The 920-nt window shown below is 40.3% G+C and overlaps 1 protein-coding gene across 1 annotated transcript in view; it reads left to right on the forward strand.

Moving 5' to 3' along the window:
- The window catches only part of LOC106468080 (spermatogenesis-associated protein 13-like), a 36,760-nt gene that overhangs the window by 10,967 nt on the left and 24,873 nt on the right, over nucleotides 1-920 (forward strand). The gene's annotated exons all lie outside the window — the stretch shown is intronic.

Raw genomic sequence — 920 nt, forward strand, 5'->3', positions numbered from 1 at the left:
TGATGCTTTTCCATCTTACAATCAGATTGTTAATGCCCTGGTTAAAGAAATCACTTGGCTTTGAAGCAAAAAATAAGTTGATATCCTCTTTAACACCTTCCACGTTTGCATACGTTTTCCCATTAAGATGGTGTTGCAGCAAACGAAAAAGATGGTAATCTGATGGAGCCATATCTGGAGAATATGGTGAGTGTGGGAGAACTTCTCAACCCAATTTCATAATCTTGTGTTGCGTAAAACATGCCACATGTGGACTTGCATTGTCGTGGAGAAGAAAAACATCTTTCCGATTGACAAGTGAAGGTCATTTCTGAAGAAGGGCTTGATTTAATGCTCCAGTTGCTGCCTATAGATCTCTGCATTGACAGTTCACTATGGATTGAGGAGTTCGAAATGAATTACTCCTCTGATGTCCCATCAAATGCAAAGCATCACTTTCTGCAGATGGAGTTCAGGTTTTAGGGTCGGAAGTGGTTTTTGTCTAGGACTGAGCCATTGTTTTTGGCATTTGATATTTGCATAGAGAATCTACATTTCATCACCGGTGACAATTCACGCACATTACATGCCAGAAGAGATGAAGCAACATTCACACGTTGGAAACGAAGATCATCGAAGAGTTCATGAGGCACCCAAACACCTTCTTTATGCAATTTCAGGGCCATTTCACGAGTGTATTGCCTTGGACTAGACTCGACAAGCATCTTCAAAGCATCAATATCAATTCCAACATGTCGGACCCTGCCATCACAGTTTTTAAAGCTAAAGTCACCTGAAAGAAATTTTGCTGAACCATCATTGACACTTACGAATGTTCAAAACATGCCAAACGTACATCTCGTCGTGTGCCATTACTATAAGGGATTAGAGTATACTAAACTTTACACATTATATAGGCTACACTGACGTGACGTTTAGGC

The sequence above is a fragment of the Limulus polyphemus genome, unplaced genomic scaffold (assembly GCF_000517525.1).
Source record: "Limulus polyphemus unplaced genomic scaffold, Limulus_polyphemus-2.1.2 Scaffold2863, whole genome shotgun sequence".
In the NCBI taxonomy this organism is placed as follows: Eukaryota; Metazoa; Arthropoda; class Merostomata; order Xiphosura; family Limulidae; genus Limulus; species Limulus polyphemus.